The sequence below is a fragment of the Typopeltis vanoorti genome, chromosome 19 (assembly GCF_054136105.1).
Source record: "Typopeltis vanoorti isolate ZY-2024b chromosome 19, IOZ_Tvanoo_1.0, whole genome shotgun sequence".
Taxonomy (NCBI): Eukaryota; Metazoa; Arthropoda; class Arachnida; order Uropygi; family Thelyphonidae; genus Typopeltis; species Typopeltis vanoorti.
In genome coordinates this window covers 52,459,517-52,477,973 of record NC_143567.1, presented here as the reverse complement: position 1 = coordinate 52,477,973, position 18,457 = coordinate 52,459,517, and positions in this window count along the sequence as shown.

Sequence of the window (18,457 nt, the reverse complement as noted above, 5' to 3'; positions counted from 1 at the left end):
GCTCGCAGTACAGAGAAGTATTTGTTGATTAAATAAATGATTCTAATATGGTACATTACCGGACAGGCTTCGCGTTGACTGGTTAATATCTTCAGCTCTAGTGATTGTTTACACAAAGGTTAGTCTTATACGGACAAGTCTGTCACCATCTGATTACAGTGTATTTCTTGAGATAATTAGAGGATGTCTTCCCTAAGACAATGAAACAGTGCGATGGTCACGTAAAAGGTCGGGTTACATTTTCTAAGGTTTTTGATATCACATTTCTAAACGACAGGTAGATCTGACTTCAACTACGGGTGCAGTATCATCTGAAATTAGCCATCACTTTTGGGGTACATAAAATAACACTGTAGGGTATTCGTGATCTGAAATATTGTGGTTGTTTCCACATTCTAACATTGCTATCTGTGTAACAGAATTTAAATTCTGTTACACGGATGGTCTATCAACTAAACACTAGTCACGAAACATCCATGTCTTTACATAGGTCTCTTTAAAATATGTTTAAATATCGTTATAGTTATTTTGAAAATTCTTGGAGAATGTTGTTTCTATTATATTGCTAATACTACAATAGAGCGCCACCTGGGAACCAAAAATTCTCGATACTATATAGGAAAGGACAATTCACTTCATTAGTTACCTTTTCTATACAGATATATTCTGATATCTATCACACTGAGTTTCTGCTGCATGCCTTTTCGATAAGACCTTTCATGAGGGAGGGGGAGCGCTTCCCACTCTACTTATCAATGCCAGAGCGGCCCTTCAAACTAGCTTCTCTTATTCTTCATCCATAGTTTTGCTTCTGTTCTCTAGGACAGTTTTTCTCATCCAGTATTCCCAAAGGATTACAGTCCACAACAGTTCTTTCTGTCATCAACCTCTGACTATAGAAGAATCGTGTGTGGGATTAATTTCTTTTCATGATTACATAAATTTGCATTGATGGTTCTTATCAATACCTGTAATTTCTACGCCTCTTAATATGGTTATTGTCACTGTTGCAAACGTGGAGACATCACATGACCCCGTACGATATCAAGAGGAGGTTGCTACGCTCTTGAAGCCCAACTAGTGAAAGCACAAACACTGCAATGCCTTTCAAAGACAGTTGTTTACTTCAGATCTCAAAGAGTTATACAAGTGATTCATGTCAAATGATATCCTTATCTGACAAACTGTGAACGCATCTTTCATAGTAAAATATTACACACACACACACACACACACACACACACACACACACACACACACACACACACACACACACACACACACACACACACACACACACACACACTTATGCGACTCCCAGCTACAAAGGAAAGACATGGGTTCGAATCCCATGTAGGACACGAAAAACCTTTACAGGGCTTTTCAGCTAAAGGTGAGTTAGTCGGTCTCATACGGAGGCAGAAGGTTTTCACCCGGAGTTTCTCATCCCGCAAAACATTCATTAGAACACCTGCAATGAAGACATAATACACTGACCTCCAAGCTACAGTTGCTTTGTCTGTAAATCCAAATCAATCTACTACGCTCAAAAGGTCGTAAACCTATAGAACATTAGTACCGTTAGTGTACTAAGGATTTTTTATTCTTTTTTGTTTTTGTTACTTTTTATTAATTATATATATCCTCCTCCTCTTTATACGTATATTGGGCCTAGTGGCCTGTTACGCTCGTATTAGCATGGTCTATTACGATTCGAAACTGCGACCGCCTCGAGGATAAGGTGGTTAGCCCTATGCCTCCCAGTGTGTCCTGTGTCTGTAGATATACGTGTGGTCACGGGGCCGGTTTGCTTGTTCTGGGAGACGAATTTATTCTGTAAATTCAGGGGACGAAAAATCCGAGTTTCCGGGTGAAAAAACTCCCGGATATATTTATTATTATTATTATTATTCCTGTTTTCCTCTTCAAAGATAAGGTGGCTAGCCCTATGCCTTCCGATGTATCCTATGTCTGTAGAAGTGTTGAGTTCTCAAGGCCGGTTTGCCTGCTTGCGGGATGAAAATCCCCAGATAAACTGCGGAGAAAAACTCTGCAGCCTACGCCCAAGGCCGGCCAACTTGGGTATGGCTGAGGAAGATCCTTAAGCTCCTCACGTCAGCGACGGAAATCGAACCCAGGGTGCTCCTTCCCCCAGGCATATGGTTGCGAAGCGCATAGCCACTCGGTTAACCGCGTCGACCTTTTTTATAGAATATATAACATTTTTTTATAGAACCTTTTCAAGCCACCTAGTGGTGAAATCAGAGATATACTATCACCCCTGGCTCCAAATCGACATCCATCTCAGCACTTAGGAGCCTTATCCAAGGAGACTCTCTCTCTCTCTCTCTCTCTCCTATGATGAGTTTCTTCGCTCTCTTTCAAGTTATATTGGCTACTCTCTTAACACAACCATCGTTAATTCTATGACATTCACTGATGACTTTATAGCCTCTACTAGAGAAGGCGCTTGTAGGAACTCCTTAATCATGAATCGATTAATTTCAAGTTCTAGGCTTAAAGATCAATGCAACAAAGTTGAGTATGCTTTCTCTTGTCCCCTCAGGTAGAGACAAGAAATTGAAGGTTGAAAACTTTGAGTTTTCCTTGCATTCTATCTCGGTTCTGGAAGAATGGAGATACCTTGGGATACTTTACGAGTATACGAATATTTCTCGTATTTCTTCTTTCCGTAAAGCTTCACTTAAACCTCAATAGAGGCTCTTCGTTCCGAATTATTTTCTTCTTCCTGCACTCTAACATACGTTAGTCCAAGTTAAAGTTTCTCTTTCTCAGCACTATTCCGGATGGACGTGGCAGTTCACTCAGCAGTCCTTTCGTGGTTACGTCTTCCTCACGATGTGCCACTAGCATTTTTTCATGCCACTGTAAACCATGGAGATCTTGGTATTCCATCTGCGATGGTTAGTACCTAGATTACGTCTGTCCAGATTACAGAGATTTCTATCTCTACTTTAGACTAGTTGCCTCTAGGACTTCATATATTAAGGATGATTATCGATGTATCTCTGGATGGGTGTTGATGGAAGGATACCGATTACGATTGCCTTGTCTGAATAAAGGAGATGAGTTTTAATGTTGCATCATTCAGTTAATGGAGCTGCATTACAAAAAACGCACGTTCCTTCTGAGCATCAATGGATCAAAAATGGAACTCGCTTCCTGCCTGTTTTTGAATATATGGATTTGATTGGGACACGAATCAACGCTCTGCTGACGCGAGCTCATAACTCGAGGAAGTGATGACAAGAAGTGCACAGTAGGCTGTCAGAGTCTAGGAACTTTGGCTCATGTTGTTCAATGTTATTATCGCACACATGGAGTACGTGCCAGAAGACATAATGCAGTAGGTAGGGTTATAGAGAATAAAGAACAAAGATTAGATAACAGAAATAGAACCCCATTATAGGACTAACGTTGGATTAAAGAAGCGTGACCTTGTAGTAAATAGAGGAGATGAGTTAGTCGTTATTGATGTACAAGTTGTGGGTGCTGGCCGACCACTCACTGCCCTCCATCATGAGAAAGCTGTCTGCTATGCTGAAAACCAAGACTTGGTATGGCTTCTTCAGGAAAAGCACCACATTGTACCAAAATTTACTTCTACAACTATATCCTTTAAAGGTGTGTGGCGTTAGCAGAGTTATATGGACTTACTAAGAGCTTTAGACTCTCTCGGGTTGATTTCAAGATTCTCTCTTTGCGTGCCTTGAAGGGCACACGCGGTAGTAGAGGACTGACCAGAGAACGACTTCTCGAATCCTTAGGTCTTGGATAGCACAAGATCTGGATGGGACCTGGGCCTATTTTGGTCCTACGTGTGGGGCCGTAGTAAGTAGCACTGTTTCAGTGCGAAGTTAGAAAAAATAAATAAATAGCTGAGCAGTGGTCTCACATTGGATGAAATTCATCTCCCACCTAAAAACAGTCATGATCATCCATGCCCGCAGCCAGATTCGAACCCGTAGCCTTATTACTTTAGAGTGGATATGCTGATATGCACAATGTTTAAAACAGTGTATGTAGTATAATATTTCTTTATGGCATAATAAATTATTCTTCACATAATGGTATGATTGAAATATTAATGACAACAAGGATTTAATGAAATAAAGGAAATTGAACTTATTAGAAACAGGCATATTTTTATTTAAAACATGAATAAACTCCAAACTTAAGCATGCTCACAATTTTATTCCCTAGCATTCCCTCATTTTTTTAAACATTTTTTTTTTACAACCGAAATTTTGTTTACCCGTTTATCATATTCATGAGTTGTTACGCAGTGTCCCCAGTTTTATGGCGTATAATTTAACAAGTTAGTGTAATTTGTAAACTGTAAAAATTCTTTAACCACAACTACTTCAACAACAAATTACCTGCATCAAAAAAAACAACCTTCTCTGAAACTCTAAATTACATTATTTTTTAGAATAATTTGAAGTTTCAAGATAAAAATAATGTTTTTTTTTTAATCAATATTAACTTGAAGCAGAACTAATGATCTCATTATATACTTATTGTTCCAACAATTTGCAAATCACGCTAATGTTTCTTTCCTGCTTCAGTTTTTGCAAACGACGCCAAAGTATAATCTCGTTAAATATCGTAAACAACATTTTATGTTTTTGCGCTTTAATTTTTATCTCTTTGCCTTTCTTTCTCATTTAAATTGAACGTGTTTAGAATTAAATTACAGCATTTGTTGATAATTAGTATACTGTAAAAACACTAGATGGAGACACTATCGTCTAATGTAATCTCGAAAGTAGAATTAATTTTTTAAGACTAGAAAAGACATACAGATTCGTAGATACTAGAAAAGTATCTCTTGCTCGATATGTCGTCCGTTACATTGGTTATTTATAATCAGTAACTCCCTTTCTGTTGCCAAATGCGGATGGCGTGTTGCTTTTGTGATTACAGCGAACTGTGCTTTCCGCCATCCATATTATCCGAACGTAACAGCCTGAAAGCATGGCACTCACTGCAGTCCAAAAGACAAATTGAAACAAATGTTACTCAGGTAAGCGACTGAAGCAATGATAGCAACCTGAATGATAAAGGATACCTTCGTAGGATGTTTAGGGGTGCCTTCAGGCTATGATTTAAGTTTGATGTTTTGTAGCGAATTCCCCATAAAGTACTAAACAGTAGATTTATTCTGAAAGCAACAGTTCCATTGTACATCGACAAGTACATACTGACATTAATATAAATGCAATATTAGAATTGACTATGCTGTTGACGATTTTATAATTTTGCAGCAGGTTCTCTATTTATAAAACGTGGCTGTACAAAGTATCGTGATTGGTGAAAACGTAAATTTTTGGGAAATTATAAATATTGAATTTATAAGTAGTAATTAACTAGTATCTTTATTTAAATTTTATAAAGTGATATGTGTAGTGTTTTGACAATATATGAATAAATATAATTGATCGCAAATCGTAAAATCAAGTACATTGTACCTATGCTCCAGGTAGCTTAACCTGAATACAGCTTCCGCTCGCCATGCAAAAGATATCAGTATCAGTACAATACAAGAGATTTCAGACATCTAAATTAAAGAATTTAGTCACAACATTTGAAAATTGAAACGTAGAGATTGCTAAGAGACGTATGAGTGCATATTCTGTGAAGAAATTTGTAGCACAATATGAAGAATATTAAAGGTAGGAGGAAGATTAGTGGTGAAGGATAATCACTTTTTTTTTCTTTCCTCCCATGATTGTATCTTATATTTACTAAAACGACCATAGAGGTTGCTTAAGCGATATTATTGCCATTGGCAATTAGTTGCCGATTGTGATATATGCTGCAGATTTTCTTTTTAATATCGTAACTAATTTTTTCCCCGCTTAGTTATATTTAGATAATCCAAACATGAAATAACAGCAGCTATACAGAAACACTTTTTCAGATCTGTACTGTATCTTGCTGTTGTTATTTATCTTTATAACACGAGAAAAAAAACTTGAAATTTTAATTAATATAAACTAAATAATGTTACAATAACTTTAAAATACATATGTAAACATTATAAACAAAAGTGATTTGGATGAACATTTTAAATATTTAGATATAATTTTGATTATTTATAAAAATTTACTCATACACCTCTTCCGTTGTTCTGTGTAAAACAATTGAATATAAAAGCAAATTTGAGAAAATGGTTTTATTGGTTGACATAATCAACAATTCAAGTTATGTGGTACTTTAGTTTGTCATTTTATTGGTGGGACCTTATAAAACCCCTTAATTGCATGCATATGTTTCCTTCTCTATGAAGAAACCAAGGACTTTTAAAGGGGTGGGGTGGAAGAAAGATTATGTAATGATTGTTTCACGATATATATTTTAAAAATACCATGTAGTTAATGATTTGAGATTTGTACGTCAATTGTAATATTGCAAGTCGTATGATGGACTTGTAAAGGGGGTCTTGTAGTAGGATTAAGTAGTAGTAGGTGAGAGGGTGTTTAGCGAAATAGTTCCCCCCCTCCCCCGTGATGAGTCTTTGGACTCCTTGGTGGTGTTCACGTAATAATAATTAAGTAGTTGGAATTTACATCGTAATTTAGTTTTACGACGTAGGTTGCTATTCTCGGCTTGTTACGTGGGAATTATATTTTAGATTGTACACAAGTCGAATAAATAATTTATTTTTTGCTCACTTTTGCATTGATCTTCTTGGGAAGCAGGTTTCTTTTGTATTCACGAAGTATATTTGTAAATCACAATTTTTAACCCCTTGTGGAATTTAAAAAAAAAAAAAACCCTCAATTTGTGAGTGAGTATTCACGCTCATGAAACCTACAACATGCTACCAACGCGGTGGGTTCTGAAAGCTCTGAGACAGCGATACTCTGAATCGAATCTTTAATCCCACTAGACCAGAGAACTTTTATCAAGCTATTTCAGGCCTCCAATAATCAAGATGGTGATCTCAGTGAACAAAGATTTACCACCTAAATCTGATATATATATATATATATATATATATTGAGATGAGGATGGGTTTCTATTAAACGAACATATATAGATGAAAGCGCTTATGCTGAGCAAAACTGAAGGGAGAGTGAAATCAGTCTACGAACATTTGGAAAGGCTTTTATATACATTACCTTTAAAAAAAATAACTGTTATAATGATATGCAATATTCCATACAGTGGCATCTATCCTCTCAAATATGTATAATATATTCATTATTTGTTTATATAATTATTTATTTTGCCAGTTTCTACTTTGTGACGTGTACCCAGATCAAATCTTTTATCTAAAAGTATTTCGCTTTCATCGCATTTTATATTGTGTCAAGGATCTTTAGTTCGAATTAATATCCACGGTTACTTATGAGATATCCATAATTTAATGTATTAATTTGATTTGCAAAATAAAAAATAATTAGTAAAGTTTGTTTTGCAGCAGTTAATTTTTCGAAATTAACACGAGATGGCAGCACTAATTTTGTTGTCTTTGTAGAGATTGAATAGTTTATTTGAAATATAAAACATTACACACTGTCATTAATTACATTTCTCATGTATTAAGGGGGAAAAAACTGTGCGTTATTAGTAATTGAGTCTTCCAACGGACAAATAAAATGCAGTTACATAAATTATTCCCCCCCCCCCAGATGCCATTGTAATTAAAGAGTAGGTTGTCATAACAATCTAATTTCTTGTTCATCTCCTTCTGCAGCATTCGCCATTCTTTGTGTATCCTTCGTCTACTGTTCTTTATCCCTCTACTAATATTTCCTGCTCTGTTGATTTTAACTTCTGTATAGTATCATCGATGTTCCATTAGAGTAAACAACATTTACAAATCATATTTTCTATATTTGCTAGAAAAGTAGAAAGAGAAATGCAGGTTGATTGTTACTGACGATGTTGTTCCGATGTTCTTTTGCCTCTTGCAGTTAATTATACTTTCGGCTACATTAATTATAGTTGATCATATAGCATGTTCTATTGACGAAGCTAGGAGCTTTGATGAACGAATCACAGCAAAAAAGAAAAACCCATTCTTCGGGGAAATCTTACGTCTCTTTGTTCGTTAGATAAGTTTGTTTTCTTTTAATTTAGTTCCTTCGAGAACCTCAATCATTCTGCATTAACACAAATGAGTTCTCCCATAGGAATGTTATTACGGAAGATGATTCCGATATGAAAGGAAAAAAATGGAGGAAAAAAAAAACTGATAACCGTTCGCGCTTTCCCCCTCCCCATCAAAATGGCCTGTTTCTGATTCTAGTCATTTTGTGAGTTCCTAATAATATAACGCTTAAAACTGTCGAAGGAATTAAGGTAGGGAAAAAAAGGGGAGATTTATATACATCTCCAGAAGAGAATAATTGGTTGAATAATAGTATAAAATATTTTATTTTCGAATAATAATGTTCCATTTGTGCTTTATAAATATAAATTTTGTTTGAATAATCACGTGGTCGGAAATTCACAATTTCTCATCATGACCACGAAGAATCTTTTTATAGTTTTCGTTAATTGCAGACGATTCTTATATGAAAGTAGAATTTTTTTTCCCCCTACAGGAAAAAAACAAACGGAATTTTGTTAACTGCGCACGCAGTTAACAAACAAAAATACTTCAGTGTGTAGTAGTGGTGTCCGGTAGATGGCGGATCGAGTAGGGTAAAGTGGTCTCCTTCGATGAGTCCTTGCACTCCATGGAGATATCAAGTAATACTAATAATCTTTTAAAATAATAAAGCAATTAAATAAGACATTAGTTGAATCAATTGTAATTTGGCATCTCATTTGTAATTTGACATCTATGAGTATTAATATGAAATCTGGGAATTAGGTATACAAATTTAAGCTGTTTATCGATAAACAAAAAATGCATAATACTTGGTCTTCGAACTGTAAAACCTGTTTACTTTATTCTCTGGTGTGTAGCGAAGTAACTAATAAAAAATAAACGATTTGCCAGCAAAGGTTGGTCGATTGGTAGAGCCTCTGCTACTAATGGCTCGCAAAAAGTTAAGCAAGTTTGAGCGTGGTTAGTAGTTTGAAGGGTTCAATCGTTCAATGCTGTTGGCACACTCTCCCTCGATGGGTCTTTGGACTCCCTGAAGGTGTCACGTAATAATAATAAAGCATGTTAATACAGCAGTGAATATTCAAAACCATGCAAATTGTACGCGAACGCCATCTAGTGCCGACTAAATATATAAATTCGACTGATGTACAACACGGAACCATTTTTCTTTTATCCAAATAGTCGCAAGAAGGACTCACTTTTAAATACAAGGCTTCTTCCTTCCCTTTTTTTTTTTTCATTTTTCTACAGAAAAAACTTTGTTCAACTTTGCTTGTAACAAACTTAAAATTCATTAAGAATTATTATTATTTTGTTAAAACTAGTAAATACGTATATGGACATGCGAATTTTCAGCTAATTATTATCCATTTGTAAATATTTTTAAGGCGAATCTGTGTCGTTGAATTAATCTACCAGAACACTTAATTATTATTACCTGCTGCCAGGGAGTCGAGCACTCTTCGAGGGAGGCGATACATCACCCAAACCAGCCGTCGTATCATCTGGTTTGGGTGACTTATATGCTGTCATGACAGCTGGTTTGAGATATGTATAAAATTAGCATCAAGGTTAAATGTCTTGTCTTGCCTTTTGGAGCAGATGCTTGCTTAGGCTGAATTTCACTGTTTTCAGATGACTCAAAATCATTTTATAGGTAATTGGGAAAAAAGGGAATAAAATGGGGGAAGGGATAAAGGTGGTTTATCCCTTCCCCCATTATGGTTTAGACTAGATTACGGTCCGATCAGAAAATAGCCGTATATTACAAGAAATTCAGGAACTACAGATTACTTCAAATTTAACTACAATAAAAAAAAAAAAAGCAGCTCTTGTTAATTTTACTTAATATATATTTCAGATATTCACCATAGTTTAGTTCTGCTAGCCATTACTACTTGAAGAATACGATACTGAAAGGCTTCTAAAGTAGGGAAAAAAAAAAAATTCTGCCACTAATACGGTAACTGACTTTGCTTCTGAATTTGACTTCTCTCAAAGCTTGTGCCCCCCCCCCAATACAAACTTAGTTATACATCGTGCTATTGTCATTTAAAGGACTGCTGTCTTAACAGGTTACAAGATTTTAATCTGGGTGCGCGCGGAGGGGGAGGGGAAATAGTGCGTAACTTATGGACTTTTCCTCGCCATCTTCAACTGACAGGCATCTTTGAATTTTGCATTGCAAACTTGGGGATTAAAGAGAGGTAGAAGTCGCATAGAAATAGGATAGTGCGTAGGTAAATATGAAGCTATATGATTTTGCTCACTAAAAGGAGTAAAAAAAATAGAAAATACGCCTGATCAAGTATTAAAAAAAATTTTTTGACTACGTACAAAAATGAATACTTTTATCTTGGGGAAATTATGAGTCATTTTTAATAGCTACTTTGTTTTAATCGCTAAATCGCGTTGTCTTTGTTTCAGTGAAATTTGCCAGCAAATTTTTTTTACTTGAATAATACTATGTTGAATCCTCTGGAGATAATGTCTTCGCTCCTGAAAACAATTTGAGATCACAAATTGCATATTACAATAAATGTTATTTACATTCCTCGAGCTTCATGAATCTCTTAAATCTCCCCTTGTCAGAAGCAAGAATTGACCCTTTTCATACAGTAACTTTGAAACACATTTATATCCGATATCCCTGGAACTCACTGAGTGGATAGCGTCTCTGATCTTCAACCAACAGGCTGTAGATTCGAATGACGTTGCTGCACGATGTTTGTGCTTCTTTAAGTAGAACACTGCATTCGTTCTCCTAGTACAAGCCATAACCCTGCATACTGCAGGATTGATGTAGTTTAAAGTGCCGTGTTTAGTTTCTAGAGCACATATTCGGGATTAATCCCATCCTTAGCCTACCCACAGTGTCGAGAAAAAATATGGATGGATTTTACAACCCTACGTGGGTGAGAACAACTATACTGCTCAAAACAATTAGGGGATATTTTGGTTTTCTTGTAAATTATAAAGTTATAAAAATAATTTACAAATGTAGCACAATTTGTAATAAATATCGATTATTTAAACTATCTCATCAATTACACAGTACCCATAAGTAAGAAATATTTATGCATGTATAAAGTACCAATAGTTATAATTATTTGCAGAAATGTATAATTATCCGAGAGAAACTAAAATATCCCGTAATTGTTTTGAGCAGTGTATTTTAACATGGACATTTTATGGCTTCCTTAGCTGTCTTAGCAGAGCTAAGAGAATGACGTGAAAGTCAACCATTCGGTGCCTTAAGTCATCTCGTGGCATTCATTTTTAGACATTGATTTTATTCTGTCTTCACAACTGGCAAAAATTGGAGTTTTTTTTTTTTAATATTAGCAGATTTATGCATTTTTTTTTCTTTATTCCATTGAAGATATTTAGGCACATTGGCAAATTATTACCACTATGCCTAAATATTTATATTTAAATAATTAGGCATATTGGTATAATTTTAGAATAATTTAATAACAAAATAGTAAATTGCTTTCGAAATAATCATTACTGTTTTAGTTATTTTTAATTATAGAAACTAATACAAAAAATGGAAGGTTATAATGATCGTTATAAAGTATGCATTTTGCCACACAATTAAAATATATTACTTCGCGACACAAGATCAGATTCTTATTTTAATTTATGTGGAATTTTATATTCTGAAATAAAATTAACATCAATTTATATTTTAAAATGTATATATACCACACGTTTTTTGTGAAGCTAAGTATTAGGAGAGGTCTAAAAAGCAAGCCTTAAGATAGCTTCGTCTCCATTATTAGGAAGGCGAGAAATATTTTAACAAATTAAAAAAAAAATAAAATAAAAAAACCGTTAATGTCCAGCGAATACAGGATTCCCCCCCCCCTAAGAACATCTTTCCTTCTTATTCTTAGTATTTAACTGTACCAGGTTTAGCCGGATACCACTCCTACAGGTGATAACCCGACATCCTTTTATCCAAGTTGCGACTGAGTTTCAAGTTGTTCCTACGAAATGAATACAATTATTTATTTACATAGTACGTTAACGATAGCTGATTTCTTGTAGAGGGCGCACAACTTGCATTAACAGACGTTAGGATTTTTAATACTATTTATAGCTTTATATTTGGACTATTATATGTTCTGATGTTTACTTTCTGTTGTAGATTGCTAATCGCACATGCGCACACATACTAAGGACACCTGCGCTCTATGCGGTTGCAAGAAAAATTAAGGTCAACATTAGAATAATAGCTCCCATGTCGCAATAACAGGAGAAAGGCGGAAGGAATTCTAGCATCATTTTGAAGATGCATTCTTAGAATTTTCTCTTTTCCTAATTCTGCTTATCTAATTAGGTTAGTGGCTAATGTGTACGTTGAATTCTTTGTTAATCTGCAGTTGTGCTATAATGGTATGCAGTTTTTCTCATATACTTTGTATATAGTTGCATTTCGTTCGTTCTTGGGAACTATTTGTTGCCTATTTCTGAATCTCTTTGAATTATAAATACGCTCATGTGAAATAGCTCTGTAAATACCATTATATTAAATAACAGGAATTTTTTCTTACTAGGAATGTTATTTTAATTTGAAATACTTAGCATATTGTATAATTATATTAATTCGGTTTAAAGAATTATCAATTAAAGTAATTCGTTCCAGTGTCAGTGGATGATAATCTGCATATTTAATACGAGTCTAAATATAGGTGGAAGAAATTGAACAGTCTTTTGAAAATTTAACAAACTTAGGAACATGCATATTTATTAAGCTGATGAATAAATTGGTTTTGATATAACTATTTGACTAATGAAAGACAAAAATACAGCGTCAACGTTTTATATATGTGCGAATATTTAAAAAAATTTCTCCGTGCTACTGTATATTCTGGGCTAGGGAAAATGGATGTCAATTTAATGTGGCAAAGTGTAAGGTTATGCATTTTGGAGTGAAAAGATTAGTAGCAGTAAATCACATTGGTGGAACCGTACTCCAGGAGATTGAGGCCAGGGATTTGGGAGTGTTGGTGGATAGGGAGTTCAAGTTTAGGGGGCACATTGCAAAAGTGGCTAAATCAGCTCATCAAATCACTTGGTTACTGAAAAATACTTTAACAAGCAGAGACAAACAAGTTATTGTTCCTCTATATCGAGCCCTGATAAGACCCCATCTGGACTACTGTGCCCAGATATGGGCGCCAGGGTTTCTTCTTGATGGGGAGGAGGTGGAGAGGATCCAGAGACGAGTGACCAAGATGGTGTGAGGTCTGTGGAATGAACCTTATGAGAACAGATTGAAGATTTGTGGGTTGCAGAAATTGGTTGATAAGCAGAAAAGGGGTGATATGATTGAGACATTCAAATTACAGAAGAGTTTCTATAAGATTAATCCAGAAGATATTTTTGAGAATAGGACTGGTGCTGGGAGGACTAGGGGGGCATACATGGAAGCTGGGCAAGAATGTGGTTAACAAGGATGTTAGAGCTAGGTTTTTTACTTGAAGAGTGGTGAATGAGTGGAATAAGCTGCCAGAGTCTGTTGTGGGTGCTATGACCGTGAATGAGTTCAAGGCAAGGTATGATAGATACTGTGTGAATGTAGAATAGTTGTTCTTGACATGATGTTAGGGGCCTCCCTCGATGAGTCTGTCGACTCCTTGGAGTTGCCCGAAATAATAATAATATCCAGAAAAAATTAATTTGCTATTTCTTGTTCATATTCAAGCACTTAAACTTTTTTTTTTTCCCCGTGTCTTGTTGTTCCGGTCTTATTACATTTAATACGCCATATTTTTTCATGCATTCGTCATGTACACAATAAATTTTATTTTTATTTTTTAGATGATTAATTCACACTAAAATGTAACAAACAGAAAGCAGGCGACATTTCTGTTTACGTTTGATAATGATAGAAACTTTTGGACAGAAAGTGAATGCATTATATGTCAGGTTTATGTCTAAAAGATTTACCAGATTTCGGATGGCATCAGCAGGGCCGTTCCTTGGGTTTGCGCCGCCTGAGTGCAAAATTCCCCCCCCCCCTTCCATTAAAAATTAAAAGATCCCGAAGTACAATAACACGTTACGAAACATTTTATTATACTGCACATTAAGAGGAATGTGTATTAAATAATAATAATAAACTTATTCATTTCCTACTGAGATGTTCTTCTGGCTTTCATTACAGAAAAATCTTTTATATCTTCTAAATCTAAATTGCTATATACTTCATTTTCTATACTTAATATGGATAACTTTTTTAATCTTTCTTGTGTTATACTCGATCGTAAGTGGTTTTTTTTATTAATTTTAATTTTGAAAAGGATCTTTCTCCAGAAGCAACTGTTAATGGTATTGTTAAAAAAAAAAAAAAAAAAAAAAAAAAAAAAATACGTAAAGCTATTCCCAAATTCGGAAATAACATTGTTAAATTATTTTCAAATATAAATTGCAAAATATTTAAACAGTCATTTGTGGTTTTAAATAATATTTAATAGTCCTTATAAGGACTGGCTTAAAGGGGCGAAGCAAGAATGCTTTTCATCTTCCCCGTTATCTGTAGAGGACAGTGTAAGGATAAGGTGTTATTGAGCTATTAAAGCTCTGATCATGGCAGGAGGGTAACAGCAATAGCCGAGCCTCAGTTAGAGCTTCATTGGCTACAGCAGTGCCATCCATTACCCTCCAAGTCACCTATTTAATAGTATCTAATTCATCGCATAAATCTAGGGCATTTATCAGTTTGTTTTTCTAGTGTCATTAGATAATTTATTTTGTAATCTAATTTCTTTCTTTCTCCAGATCTAGATGTGGAGGAAGAAATAAATTAGCAAATTAATATTACAACTTACCTTCTTTAATACTAACGTAGATATTTACTAAAAAATCATCAACTCTGTACTGTGAGCACACAATTGATTATGTATATTAATTATTTTCGAGAAACAACTCGACACTCGAGGCCATTCTAGGTTAAGTAAGACGAAAAAAATGAGGAAAAAGCTTACTCAAGTAATTTGCAATAAATATGTCCCGTATGTTTATTTTCATTACGAAAATAAGAGATCCCATTCCATCATGCATTAAGCATAAAATATTTTTTGTTTAGTGTTAATTACTTTGTTTTTGTATATTTATATTACCATTCTTATTATTTATTGTATGCAGCCATTATTACACACACCCACTGCTCATTCTCTATTTTACTCTTAGAATGTTCGTTCAATGTGCTGAGAGCAGTGATTAAAGTAAGTTGTGTTGAAGCTCGTACCATTTATTTAACTATCCAGCGACTTATAGCAACTTAATGCAATTATATAGGTCTGTCTAAGTTTTTATTTTCGGAAAAAGATGTGTATTATATGTTTTTGTAAAATTTATGGTCATATGAATGGCACTAAAAAACAACACGGGATCAGATTTTTTTTAAGAGATAGCGTTAAGCCTTTTGTTATAAAGACAACTGTGTAAGAATACAGGAATATCAGTAATAAACTTTTTCCACACCGGTGAGAATGACAGTTTAATTCCCAAAAGAAAGTGTTGTTTTATCGATTAAAATAACGGTGTTCGCAGCTTCCATTTCGAAACGACAATGAACGTGATAAATGGTCGTTGTCCAAATAATGAATCAGATACATTTCGAACGGCACTTGATACAGCACATAAATCATGGCGCACAAAACAGAAATTTCAATTTACGACTTTAACCCGCTGTTTTGCTTGCCGAGATGTTTTCGCTTGGCTCGTCCCCTTTTTCGACATAAACTATTGTGAATGATAAACCGTAGTTTGCATCGTTCGAATCTCCCAGTGATCATAAATGTTTATTTATGTAAATGATAATGTCATCAAACTTTACAGCGATCGGAGAGGGATTCGTTTTTATTGAGAGATTTTGAATTCTATACGATGCATCGGAAAGAAAACGTTATTTATTCTCCCCCTAGTGTTGATCTTTGGAAAAAAAAAAAAAAAAATACAGTATTACAATACCTAATTTTATTAGTTTGAAAGGGTAAGGCTGTTTCCGAATCCCAGTACTGCTTTTATTTCTCACACCATCAATGTTTTTTTTTTTAGTATTTACATAATGTTAAGTGACAGAACGGTCAGTAATTTATTAGCAGGTAAGTGCAAAAACAGTTGATCTATTGTAATATGAAAGTGTTAAAATTTCACTTAGCAATGTTGCTTGTTATTGATATTGCAAGCGAAAGTTTCACTATATTCATATCAAAGACTGGATATTTGTCTTATCATGTAAGATACTACATTGTTTCGCTATCAGGATGATAAACGTATACTGGCTAAATTTCCTGCTTAATTGATAACATTATTTATTGTACATCCGATTGTGTGACACGAGATTGCGGGACTGTTGAGCCTAGCTTTACTCCCCCATGGTTCTTCGCTTAAATTCAATACTAGACAATCTTCAATAACCGATTCATAATTTTCAGGCATCTTGTTACTTTATTATTACAACCTGACACCTCCAAGGACTCGTCGTGGGAGAGCACACTTTGGATACATTCTCATCTACCTTTAAAACCTGCTGAATTATTCGAGCATTCTTGTTCCACTTATTGTGCTATCGCTGAATTATATTTGCATTAATTCATGAGTTTCGGTCAATGTTATCGATTTTTTTTTAAAACCCAAACTGAATGCACACATGCGGCATATGATAATGCTGAAGCAATACCCAAAATCTTGAAGATGATACTGCATAATAAATGCATACTGTAAGACGTGTAGAAAAGGAATGTGATCGTTTCATCTTCCGTTATCACGTTGTGCACCCTTTAGCATTAGATTTGTTACTGCAAATGCGACGTATTCAAAGTTGAAAACTGTTCTGGTATTCTCGACTGTCCATTAGCATTTTTTTTTTTTCCCCTGTTGAAAAACGCTTCCATCCACATGTATAAAGGAAAACTGATAGTTCAGATCAAATTAAAAAAAGAAAAAAAAAAGGAAAAAAATCTGATCGTATCAATGAGCAATTTTGTGACAGACAAAATCTTGGAAAAGGAGATGGCAAATCCAGTGGCTTCTCATGGCTTGAAATTGTGTGGGAAATCGTGCTGCAACTTTCGAAATATACATACACACACTGTAAGTACAGTATATACGTGTTTGGATAAAATATCAAACTGAAGTTAAAATATTTTTTTTTAAATGTTTATTATCGATAAAATTATACAGTTTAGTATAATTCAAAATTACTTTAAAATAAAATCCATTCTTTTAATTACAATTAAAGGAATGGATTTACAATTTTTGGACATTACAATTAAATTCTTTAATTGTAATATCCAGATATTTAAAGAGCCGGAGTAAACACGACAAGCACTACGAACACTGGCACAAACTGCATATAAACAACAGTGGGACTGCGCGACAGACAGTGCCGCATTACGCTATATTTTTTATTTATTCGTATGAAGTTTCCTTCCTCTTTCTCCCCCGTCCCTATTGGGGACAGTTGAGCCCCCTCATGGGGTTAAGTATTTATGGCTGTAGATCCGTGTGTGTTCACGGGGCCGGTTTGCCTGCTTGCGGGATGAAAAACGCCAGATAAACTGACGGAAAAAACCCTACTGCCCGCGGATGACTTGGCTATGGCTGAGGAAGATCCTCGGATTCCTCACGTCTTCGACGGGAATCGAACCTGGGACACTCCTTCCCCAGTCATATGGTTGCGAAGCACACAGCCACTAGGCTAACAACGCGAACCCGCATTACGCTAATAACTGGCATCTCACTATGACGTGCATGTGCTTGCGCGCGTAGCAATATGACACGGTGGTAAACACAGTGCTGCTAGCATCCTTCGCCCTTCTAAGTGCTGCAAGATGGATTTTTATTATTTTTTATACAAAATAAGAGAATTGTATAGGATTGTTGATGATAAAATTAAATATTACAAGCAAATATAAATAAATATTTATATATCGAGAAAAATCGGGGGTGCTACAGTTCCGCAATGCCTATGCACGAGCCGCCTCTGGGCAAATCGCAACGCTACGTACCTCTAGAAATACATTATAGACTATGCATGAGCTCTTTATAGTTAGCCCGATCCTAAACCGTAATAAAATAAATACCAGTTTAAATGTTTTGCCAAGAGTAAGCTGACCTCATACGAAAGTGTCATGGGATTTATATTTTCAAGACGGACCAGCCGGCCAGAGAATAAACACAATTCAGACAGTCTTTGGACTCCCTGGAGGTGTCAAAATAATAAGATAAACTAACATCGTACATAGCATTCTTTAAGTTTCTGTGAAGTTGGGTCACTTAAACATTGGCAGGTCACTCAGCCTAACACGTTAAGGAGATTTAATAAATTAAAGACGAGAAATCGGTTGTCTT